Source organism: Coenobita brevimanus, chromosome 82 (assembly GCF_032717465.1).
Source record: "Coenobita brevimanus isolate Jiangsu-jjx chromosome 82, ASM3271746v2, whole genome shotgun sequence".
Lineage (NCBI taxonomy): Eukaryota > Metazoa > Arthropoda > Malacostraca > Decapoda > Coenobitidae > Coenobita > Coenobita brevimanus.
In genome coordinates, this window is record NC_137035.1 from 10,540,069 (window position 1) to 10,552,487 (window position 12,419).

At 41.3% G+C, this 12,419-nt stretch overlaps 1 non-coding gene across 1 annotated transcript; it reads left to right on the plus strand.

Moving 5' to 3' along the window:
- The first annotated feature begins 7,727 nt into the window (after positions 1 to 7,727).
- On the plus strand, positions 7,728 to 7,846 carry LOC145409736 (5S ribosomal RNA). The gene has a single exon (XR_013899170.1). It is a non-coding gene; the product is annotated as a 5S ribosomal RNA (ribosomal RNA).
- The last annotated feature ends 4,573 nt before the right edge of the window (positions 7,847 to 12,419 follow it).

Here is a 12,419-nt window from a genome sequence, read left to right on the forward strand (position 1 = left end):
GCATATCCAAACAGACCACCTTCCACTATGTGATTTGTTCAAGAATCGCCACCTAACAGGTAGACTAGCTAGATGGTCTATCATCATCCAGGACTTTAATCCCACTTTTCAATATGTACCAGGCAAGTTGAATGTAGTCGCAGACGCACTCTCACGTCACGTAGCAGCAGCTATAACATCACTGCAGTCTGAAGTAACTGAAAACACTACACTAACGTCAGAAGTTGTTCGAAACTTTCAGCACCAAGACCCCATGTGGTCCAATGTCATTTATTTCCTAGAATCTGGCGATGCCTCGACCTTACCTACTCTGCCAGTATTGCTAGATGAGTTCATGCTAGACGATGATCTCTTGTACAGGAAAACACTGCTAACAGGCAAAGATATGCCCAATCGCAAAGTATGCCAACTTGTTGTCCCCACTGCCCTGGTACCAAAGGTTCTTCATATTGTTCATAATACTCCTCAGGCTTCCCATCCAGGTAAAGACCGATGCTTGCGCCAAGCACGTCTCAAATACTATTGGCCAACCATGCGCCGTGATATCAATGCCCACTGTGACTCTTGCCTCTCCTGCCACCGCCACAAAGGATCCACCGGCTTACCAGCACCTCTCTTACAATACCCAGTCCCGTCACGACCACGGGAAACTGTCTCAATCGATCTCTTAAAACTTACTCTCACAGAATCTGGCGCTGAGTACTTGTTCGTAGCGGTCGACCACTTCTCCTGCTACTGTGTCCTCGTTCCTCTCTCCGACAAGACCGCGAAGAGCGTTGCACGTGCCCTTGTAGATCACGTAATTTGCCCGTTCAGTACCCCTCATACCATTCTTACTGACAACGGTACAGAGATCAACAATAGCCTTCTCGATGAGATCTGTCGCTACTTTCGTATCGGTAAGTGCAATGTCGTGCCTAACCATCCGGCTTCCAATGGCCTTGTAGAACGCCACAACCGAAAAATCTTAGAGTGTCTCAGACATCTAGGCTCTCATAGTTTGTCCTGGGATGACTGGATTCCCCAAGTGGCATCTTCCATCAATAGTTCTATCAATGCATCCATTGCTGAATCTCCCTTCTTCGTCCTCTTTGGTTTTGACAAGGACCTCCCATACTCTTTCTTATCCTCAAAGCCAGAACCCATCTACAACATGGATGATTATGTTAAACTAAAATTGGCCAACTTCCAGACAGTCCACCAGTATGTCCAATCCACTTTGGCTTCCTCTCAGGAGGACATGTTGCAGCGCCAACATAAGTCCGCCTCTCCTATCACTATCAATGTAGGCGATCTTGTCTTTGCTCATTCCCATACGCATTCCTCCAAGTTGGATGACAAATTTACAGGGCCCCACCGAGTCCTCACTCAACAAGGCAACAAATTTCACCTCCAGGACCTGTCCACTAAGGACACCAGATGGGTCCACGTCGATGACTTAAAGCGAGCACCCCGTGGCCTCGTGTTGGAAGAGTCACTTCCACAACCTCCTGCCCCCTCTTCCCCTCCTCCCATCCCTCAGTCTACTTTGTCTCCACCTATCCCTCAGTCTCCTTCCTCTCCATCTCCACCATACTCACCTCAACCATGTCCAGTACTTCTTCTTTGCTGTTCCCATCTCTGTCACAATCATGTGTCCTGGTTCTTCCGTTCGCTCCGTCCCCGCTAGTGGTCTCTACAAAGCACCTGACTATTGTACCGTCAAATCAGAGTCCGTCATCACTTACGCCACTCGCTATCACCAAGCTGTTCGTAAACACTCCTATGACATCTTTCAACCAATCGACATGCCTTCAACCCTACCTTCTGCCAACATTACCATCACCTCCCCTCACTTGCGCATGCTCACCTTCCTTAATGATAGTGATTTCATTATGGATCAATTTTCTCTGGCCTTCAGCCGTTCATGAGTTCATCCACAAGTTGTGTTTCCCCCTGTGGTTACCGCTTTCATAGGTTTTCTACTCATCATCTGTGCAGTGCATTGTTGTGTCAGAAAAATGGAACGTCGACTCCAAGAAATCAGAGTCGCTACAGGCATAGTACGCCCTACACACGACGTAGAAACTCCCCGTACTTAGTGCCCTCGCATTCCGTGACTACCTTTGCCATCTAACATTTAACCAACCTGTGAACAGCACTCTGCCTACTAGAAAATGATGGTATTTCTTTCACGCATTATTGAATGACAGTGTATCCTACAGAAAATACAAAAAAAAAAAAAAAAAATGAAGGAAGAACAACGATAGAACTCTCATATCTACTCCTTGTTTATCATGTATCAAACTATTATTGTGTACTTCCCATTATGTTTATATATCCCTTCGACCCTTACTGAATTTGTACCTATTATTCCTTGTATATCTTATATGTATATATCCTTCTCATTCCCTCCCCTCAACATGGCCATGTCTCCCCTACTGCCCCTGTATCATACTTATCCCTTGTACAAACCTCCCGGTCCTGCCTTACTCCTATAATCAAACACCATTTACCTCCCGGTGTCAGGAGACACCGTCTCAGCCACCCCGGGTGGAGTAGTGTACCCCCTCCACAATATGTCTACCCCCGATGTATATATGTCCCCCCCCCAATGCATACATGCCCCCACTAATCTTGCTAGGTCAGCACCCTTTCCCACGCCTGAAGACGGCGTTATTGCATCAGTTCTTAGCAGACAGCCTAGCCGGGCAGACTATTTTACTGTGAGCTTGTAATAAACTCCTTATCTAGCTGTTTGTACATGGAGTTTCTATCACCAAAGTATTGCAAGTTACACACACACACACACACACACAAACACACACACACACACACACACACACACACACACACACACACACATATATATTATATATATATATATATATATATATATATATATATATATATATATATATATATACGGCCTTAATGACCAGGGGCTTTGGCCCCAATGGTCCATAGGCCAAAAAAAAAAAAGTGCCGCAGATAAGGAAAAAAAAGGGGGGGGGGGATGTTTTCACGAGCTGCTTTGACCCACTTATCCTTAACCAAACAAGATTAAATTTTAACAACAGAAACTTCAATCTCTCGTAGGTGGTCCAAGGCCAGAGGTAAGGCGAGCTGAAGAGGGGGTTAGTCGTGCTGCGGACAGGAGGCACCATTGCCAGTGGCAGCCACCCCACGGGCACGATAAAGTGTGGAAAATGAGTTCCGTGATTTATAACAATAAAAAAGTTACTCAATAATTTTCAGTATTAATGAAATCTGTTACACTGTATAACGGTATGGACATAAACTTACAAGAACAAAATCAGAAGTACAACACCTAGCACTAAATAATGATATGTGAGTGTAATAGTAATTAAGGTGACAACAGAACGTTTTCCTTACATTTTTTTCTCGTTTTCTCACTGAGTGTATCACAGATTATTATCTTTTATTACTACAAAGTCATCAACAAGATATTAATGTTACATAATCACGGCGCGGTCCCATGTTAGGGAAAAATAATAATATGGCATTTAACTTCACCAAAAAGGGTCACATATTTACTTATTAACACTTTTTACTAGTTATACACCTACAGGGTAATTATCTGTCTCTTTAAGTAAGCTACTTATCGTTGATCTTATAAAACCATAACAATCCAGAATAGCTTTGTAGCGAGTGTCACTTTCACTTTCTTTAGTGTGTATCCCACTGCAGTGTTACTCACCATTGTCTTCATACTCACTATTGCAGTAATTTAATGTTTTCTCACATACTAAACCAGGACTTACACATATCTACAATCCTTCCTGACACTTAGAAGCGTTATAAGGTGTGGCTGGCAAGGAAGCACTCCCTCATACTGATGACCTTGCACTCGGCACACATACGTAGTCGTAACTCTCATCGTCACGTTTTCCTTTTAATTTTTGCATTTTTCACTAAATATATCACTAATTATTATCATTTATTAATACGAAGTCACTTGCAAGGTACTGAGGTGACATATTATGCAAAGTTGCCACATCAGGGGAAAATGTAACACTTGACTTTACCAAAAACAGTCACTTATTGACTTATTACAATGTCATTTCTTGTCATTGTAAGTACTTATCTTTGGTTTCATAAACTTATAACAATCCAAAATAAGTTAATAGCCAGCATCACTTTCACTTTTGCTAATGTGTAGGGTACTGCAGTGTCACTCACCAGTCTCCATGCACACAATTACACCAGCTGTTTATTTTCGTACATACTAAAGCTGGGTATTTACGCATGTAGGTATGTTATGATCAGAAGCACTCTCAGAGCATTACCTTCACTTTCACTTGTGTGTAATACACACTGATTTATCACTGATTGTCTCCCTATGCACTATTGCACTAAGTTTATATTTGCATACGTACAAACCTGGATATTTACATATATTTATAGTCTTCTGAAGCTGAAAAGTGTTAGGAGGTGTGGTAGACATGGAAGCACTCTCCCTCACATAGGTCAACATTGCATTCAGCACACATAGACACAAGTGCTCCAGTTTTAGTCTTCTTTCTCCTCACTTCAATGCCTCTCCTTTGAAGTTGCTGTCACAGATGTCACTGGATGGTATGTATGGCAAGTGGCGCCACTCGGGAACCGTGGCGTGCTACTGGGTAGTTGGTTGGGAAGGAAGGAAGGTAGTTGGAAGAAACAGGGCACATTCTGACTCTATGGTGGCCAGAGGGTGACCAAGTGATGCAACACCTTCAGGCAGACTGGATGGACCCATGCGATCTATTCGTCAAACATAATCAAGGGTCAGGCAGGAATAACTGAGCAAGAAACATACGAAACTTGACGCTGTGTTTTGGAAGGACTAGTGCAGCCACCTTCACAGGTCTCCCAGAAGGACGATCGTTGCAGTCTAAGGGTTAATGTCTATCCATCTATCTCTCTACCTTTATTTGTATCTATATCTTCATCTATCTTTATATCTATATCTGTATCTATATCTGTGTCTGTCTTTATCTATCTGTATCACTATCTATCTATCTATCTATCTATAGCCTATATATATTTGTCTGTCTATCTATCGATATATCTATATATCAACGTTTATCTATCTGTTTATCTATATCTGTGTCTGTCTGTCTGTCTGTCTGTCTGTCTGTGTGTCTGTCTGTCTGTCTGTCTGTCTGTCTGTCTGTCTGTCTCTCTCTCTCTGCACGTATCTATCTAAATCTATATCTATATCCATATCTATCTATCTATCTATCTATCTATATCCATATCTATATCTATCTATCTATCTATCTATACACACACACACACACACACACACACACACACACACACACCTATCTATCTATCTATACACACACACACACACACACACACACACACACACACACACACACACACACACACACACACACACACACACACACACACACCTATCTATCTATCTATACACACACACACACACACACACACACACACACACACACACACGAGTATACCAGGGTAAGATTATTGCTTACTTGGCACGTCCCAGGGTAGTGGATAGGGGAATGCAATAACTCGTAGATATTAGAGGTACTGTCTTTGATGGTGCAAACCATGGGAACCGCTATACTGTAGTTATATAGAGTTCCACTAAATATACTGAATATGATGGCACAAAAATTACATCAGGCCAGAAGCTATATGCCAGGAGGGTGAGATTATTTGTCACAATCCCCCGAACCAAACATGAAGTCTACCGGTAATGATTTTATGGACGTTCGCGTTGGGTCATTTTCTAATATAGGTCAAACCGCACTGCCTCCTGTGCTTACAGGCAGTTTACCATCGAAAGTGAGTAGGCCCTGTCTTGATGGAGCAGGGACTAGGACATTAAACAAACTGAAATCCATGAAAATCTGCATGTACAGTCGTGATCAAAAGTATCCAGGCATTGTCGATGCCGTGGCCAGGAAACCAAGAACGGTCTGGTGTTCGGACATAGCTTCAAACCCCCTCTCCTCCTTCTCCATCCTTCCATTAACGACTGCAACCATCTTCCTTGATCGAGAGATAGCTCACTCGTTTACTTCACGATTTGAAGCGCGCGCGCGCACACACACACACACAAACACACACACACACACACACACACACACACACACACACACACACACACACACACACACACACATACACACACACACACACACACTCAAGCCTTTATTTTTTACTAAGGCCTTCATAGCACCAGCTGCTTCCTTTCATTGTATCACTACTTTCCACTTCTCTTGCACATTTTCCTCTCTTTTCTATCACTGTATCCAGGTATTTGAATTCTCACCCATTCCAATCTCTCTCCATTCACTGTAACATCACACTGGGAGTCACCTTCTCTCTCAATAACCATCATTTTACTCATTTCTGCATTTACTCTCAAGACACAATGTTCACAGACATTAGCAAAATTCTGCACTAGTGTGCCAAGCTCTTGTCCAGTATTTGCAAGTAGCACTGCATCATCAGAATACAACAAATTTGAGACATTGAATCCATCATCATTCATTACCAACGCCATCGCTCTCTCCATTTAACGTGTTTTTATTTCTTCCATCATCACATCCATATACAGTATATATACTGAACAACCATGGCGACATCACACAGCTTTGTCGCACGCTCACATTGATCGTGAACTAATCACTTAGATTCCCATTTACGTTTTCACATGCCTCACTGCCATCATATAAACCCTTGATGGCACTTAGCATCTTACCATCTACACCATACATGAGCAAAACCTTCCGCAGTCCCTCTCTGTCAACTTTGTAGTATGCTTTTTCCACATTCATAAATGCCATAAACACCTTCTAGCCCTTCTCACACGCCTTCACTATCTGTCTTCCTGCAATTATTTGATCCACACATCCTCTGCCACTCCTAAAGCCACCCTGTTCATCACTCACTAGGACTTCTGGTCTCTCTCTTACTTTCTCTGTAATAATTTTTCCATATACCTTTCCTACCACATTCAACAAATTTATGCCACGATAATTCTAGCACTCACTTTGCTCAACTTTATTTTTGTATAGGGGTCCAGTCACAACCTTTTTCCACTCTATTGACACGGTTTCACTCACCCATGCCTTCTTATATATCTCCAACAGGCGCTTCATTCCGCTCTTTCCGCTACACTTAATCGTCTCTGCATACACCTCATCAGCCTAAGGTGCTTTCCCATTTTTTTTGCTGCTTCACAGCGTTCTTCAGCTCTGCGAGTGTCACGTTTCCGGGCACTGAGTTCCTTCTCTGCAGACCATTCAAATCAATCATGTTAACAGTCGCTTTGCTCTCTCCATTCCCGTGCATCAGATTTTCAAAATATTCTTTCATCTGGTCCTTACTTTATCCCCATGGGTTAATAATCTCCTGCTTACATACTTCACACTTTCACATTTCTTTCCACTGTCACTTCTACATTTCCGCACGTCGTATCAGAATAACTTCCTATTTTCATTGTAATTTTCATTCATTTTTCTTCCAAGATCATCATTTACCTTCCTCTTCCTCTTCACCATTATCTATCTATCTATCTATCTATCTATCTATCTATCTATCTATCTATATATATATATATATATATATATATATATAGTATATGCATATCTATTGTCTGTCTATATACACATCTATTGGAAGTACACACACACACTTGGTAAGCTGCTGTACTCATGCAGTTGCAAGCGCTGGTTCGAATCCTCGCAATATTTAATGCCAACGGCCATACCACGTTGAGTACACCGCTTCTCGTCCGATCAGCGAAGTTAAGCAACGTTGGGTCTGGTTAGTACTTGGATGGGTGACCGCCTGGGAACACCAGATGCTGTTGGCATCCCTACGTGTCAAGTGGGGTTGGTGGAGGATTAGTGCCCCTCCCTGTAAAACAATTAACTCTAAGCCGTTGACCACCCCGTTTGGGATACATGACGTCTGGCAATGAATGAATGAATATCTATCTATATATATATATATATATATATGTGTGTGTGTGTGTGTGTGTATGGAGAGAGAGAGAGATTATAGTAGTATATATGTATGAATGTATATACATATATACTGTATATAGATAGAATGACAGACAGATAGAGTGATAGATATAAATATCGTCAGCCCTTAACATTCCACTGCAGGAATTACGCCTTTCCCAATGGTTTGGGAGGAAAAAGCCAATATACCCCTTCTGACTGTCGTACGACTCATGTGGAGCGAACGCTTTTAGTCTGACTGATGCTAATAGACCTTTGAAGTATAGTGACATTTACCTAGTCTGCCCCTGCTATGTTGATGCAATACTCAAGTCTAAGATAGTACTCTGAAAACCAGCTTATCTCCATCCCTGAATGACCATCTTCTTCTCCAGCTGGGCTATGACTAAAGGGGTTCTGAGGAGAGGTGGTGGATGAGGTGGCCTGGCTGACATCCTCGGCCCTCTTGAGAAGTCACCGCCATCTACCTATTCATGCTGGGTCTCTAGCTCAAGAAGGTCTCGGAGAAGGTGGCCTCTGCCATCCCCCGAAGAACCATCACCCCTTCCACCTTGGGCTCTTGCTCAAGAGGTGGGGAGAGTGCCCTTTGTTTAACTGTCGCCAATCAGCCCCTCTAGTGTAGTTGTACGAACGCGCTAAGAATTGATGACCCGAATCCCAGTACCTTTCGCTCAGAAAGTGGTATCTGGCAACTGCCACGGCCTAGTTATATTTCCTATACTGCACGCAGAAAAGAGCAATATTTAGTTATACAACTTCAAAAAACCAACATATAAGTGCTTTTACTGTGTATTCTCGCATTGCATGAGAAGAAACCACGATATACTGAAGATTAGGTTTAGCCGAACGCACAGCTTATCGTTCAACGGTTTCAGGGTTAAAATGCGAAGAAACTCCCGTAATACTTATTTTACATCCTAAATCAACAATGCTGAAGGAAAAATGCCCCATGACATAAAACTTACAGATAATGGTAATGTCGAAAGCATGAATGCAATCAAATTAGAAAAATAAACATCTAAAAGTATATTGTAATCCACATTTAATTCTACATACGGGATCATATTAGTACGGAGGAAAACCGTGAGCGCTGTAAGCAAGAAGGATCGTCAACACGATACTACATCTTGTCCGTGCAAGCAGATTATTGCTCTTTATTTAGCAAATCTTCCAGCAAGATTGATATCCCTGCAGCTTAACATCAAGAAGACAGTTAACGGATGGATAAGCGATAAGGAGAGAGGGAGAACATTGAAAATTTGCCAAATGGAGCCCCTCGTAGCACAAGGCCACGACAGACAAATTATTGCATTGCCAAAGAACAACCCCTAACCATCTGTGTTGGTATCAAGAAACAAATCAATCTGCCGGCATTCAGTTACGTTAGTGAAGCCAGCGCTGTTACTGGGGGAAAATTGGTCATTTTTAATCACACGAATATCCAACATGTAATTATATATATATATATATATATATATATATATATATATATATATATATATATATATATATATATATATATAAAGGAAGAAGGAACCAAATGCCGAGAGCTTGCAAACCGTTCCTTCCAAGAAAAAAAACAAAAACAATACAAAAGAGAGCCAAATTCAAGATCCGTTCATTTCGAGATGCCTAGACACACTGCATTTGAAAGACTGAAGATCATAGGAAGTACGAAACATAGACAGAGAGAGACATTTCCAGAGATGACCTGTTACATACATGAAGGACTGAAAGTAACGGTTAACTCTTGAATTAGAGATTTGGACAGAAAAAGGATGAGAGTTTGTAGCTAGACGAGTACTATGCACCCACTGACGAGGTGAAGGGATGGAAGTAGACAATTCAGAGGAGCACTGAAAATTGAAGTAGTGATAGAAAAGACATAATGATGCAACAGTGCGGCGAAGAGACAGAGGTTGAAGGGAGGCAGTCAGAGGAGGAGAGTAAATAAGACGAAAAGCCTTTGACTCCTCCCTATTGAGAAGAGCTGTATGTGGGGAGCCTTCCAACACATGAGAGTTGTGCTCTGCACAGGGCCAAGTAAAACCTGTGTATACAGTCAATAACTGTGCTGTGGTAAAGAAGGTACGGAGTCAGCTTAGCACACCTAATCTCTTGGAAGCAGATTTAACAAGAGATGTAATATGATCTTTCCAAGATAAGTCTCTAGTGAATGAAACCCCAAGCATGTTTAAGGATGATGCAGGATTGGGCTGGATATTGTTAAACACTGGTGGGTACTCCTGAGGAAGATTTTGTCGGGTTGATAGGTGTAAGAACTGAGTCTTTGATGCATTAAAAACAACAAAATTACTTTTATCCCCGCCAAAGTTACAAGCCAAGTCAGACAGGTGTGCCATAGCCTCATCCCTTGTTTGCTGAAGTAACTGCTGAGATGGACGTTGCGGAAACCGAATAGAAAGTGATGGGTGGGATCATCAACGTATGAATGGATTGGATTAGATGTACAGCTTAGGTCATTGATGAATAAAAGGAAGGGAGTTGGTGATAGGACAGAGCCCTTAGGAACAACACTGTTGATAGATCTAGGAGAACTGTGGCCGTTTACAACAGTAGCTATTGAACAACCAGAGAGGAAGCTATGGATGAAGGCACAAATGGAAGGATAGAAACCGTAAGAGGGCAGTTTGGAAATTAAAGATTTATACCAGACTCGATCGAAAGCCTTTGAGATGTCAGGTGGAATGGCAAAGCTTTCGCTAAAGACCCGAAAGGTGGATGACCAGGAGTTTGAAAGGTAGGTGAGAAGATCACCAGCGGAGCATCCCTGATGGAACCCATACTGACAGTCAGAAAGAAAATTGTGACAGGAAAGATGCCTTAAAATTTTTCTATTAAGAATAGACTTGAAAACTTTTGAGACACAGGATGTTAAAGCAGTAAGGCAGTTTCATGAAAAAACTAAAGAAGGAGAGGGTGATAGTTAAGAGGAAGAGTGCGTCAATGAAGAGAACTAAAGACGAAAATAACTGTATAAAAAAAAGGGGGGGGGGAAATCGTGACAAGGGCCGACACACTTCCACTCGCATCCATGGCATAATGACTGAGTGACGTAAGGCCTGGCGTGCAGTGTTGTGGAAGAAAAATTATAGAAATCATCTAGATTCAGGGGCGTCATTTCAATTTTCCCTGGGGGGGGGCATAGGCTATTTAGGAGGCCCCCCTACTCCCACCTCCCCACATGGGTGGGATGGTGAGCGAGCATTTTGAAGCCACATGCAATGCTATATTTAGGGAGTTAAAGCAGTAAACAAATATGTATACTGTATATAATTATTAACCAATTACTTCCTGATGCATACACAAATGGATATTCTAGCATTGGCAGTATTTCTGTGTGAAGTGGAATATGTAATTAAAAGTGCGTGGTAAAGTACCTATCATTGCATTATATGCTAATGACCTTCGATAATAGACCAAATAGCAATTAAAATATTTGTATTTTGTACTGATGAAAGCTTAAACTGATACTTCATTCTTATAGACTAATGAAAAGATAATGAATATAAAACTGAGAATGAAAAGTTGTAAACTTGTAACTGAATTAAAAATGGAAAAGTTTTTAGCTTACTAGCCCCCAAAATACCATGAACCATACAAAATAATGTGAAAAAGTAAGTTCTACGCTAAGAGGTGGGAGAAATAAAATGATGGTTTTTATATTTGGAAGAGGCTCAGTTAAGAATAGTATATTAATTTCAGAATTCATTATAGGAAAATGAAAACTAAACTGTATATATTTATTGCAATGAAAAGTGAATAAACTACTGCAACAGTGGATATCTCCGTGATCTCTGCAAAGTTATCAACCAGGGTGTCAAAGTTAAGATTTTTAACAAGTTCCTTTTCTGAGGCCATATGTAGCAAGTCACTTAGGCAATCATTTCTCATTGAGGTTCTTAGATATGTCTTGACTAAGCTAAGTACTGAAAAAAGCCGTTCATTGCCTGCAGTAGTTAATGGAAGGATGATAAGAATTTTGACAATTTTCACTATTTCTGAAATGCACAATCTAATGGTTTGAGTTCATTATACAATTCAGATTGTTTGGCTTGTCAATCTTACTTAGAAAATGTTTTTTTTTTTTTTTTTTTTTCCCAACAGATATCTGGGAAACTAGAATTTCATCTACAGTATGTATATATCTTTGTAAGACTGTACTGAAACAGAAAGTTTCTCATATTCTAGAAATCTCTGGAATTGCAATCAAGTGCAGTCATTGCTTCTATTAGGGGCATATTTTGTGTGAAGCGAATATCAAGCTCTGAGAGAAATCTGTCTCACACATCAAAATAGGTTCTTTTGATTTCAGTCTTTGGAGCAATACAAAGTATTCACCTCATTACTCCCTAGCGCTGAATCAGTTAAGCTCTTTAGTCTTGATGATAGCTTCTG